The sequence below is a fragment of the Myotis brandtii genome, unplaced genomic scaffold, assembly GCF_000412655.1.
Source record: "Myotis brandtii unplaced genomic scaffold, ASM41265v1 scaffold579, whole genome shotgun sequence".
NCBI classification, from domain to species: Eukaryota; Metazoa; Chordata; class Mammalia; order Chiroptera; family Vespertilionidae; genus Myotis; species Myotis brandtii.
Genome location: NW_005370171.1, coordinates 938499 through 938793, shown reverse-complemented (window position 1 = coordinate 938793; position 295 = coordinate 938499).

Genomic DNA, 295 nt, shown 5'->3' with positions numbered 1-295 from the left:
GACGCAGTGGGAGGACTGCATACATTCCCGTCGTGCCTCGGGGTCTGGGAGAGCCCTTTTGTGTCGCTGCGGTCACATGGACATCCCAGTGCTGCCGTCCAGGGCCGCACTCCTCCCAGCCGGGCGGTCACTGCCGCTCTCCCTGCCCGCCCTGTCCCGGCTGTGGTGTGGGAGATGGAGGCCAGCGTTTCCCACTCCCGCCCTTTACACCTTCTCTGTGGGGCCATGTGGTGGGCGGGGTCCGCCTCGGGGGACAGGCCACGACCCTGCACACACGGCCACGGCCACGGCCGGC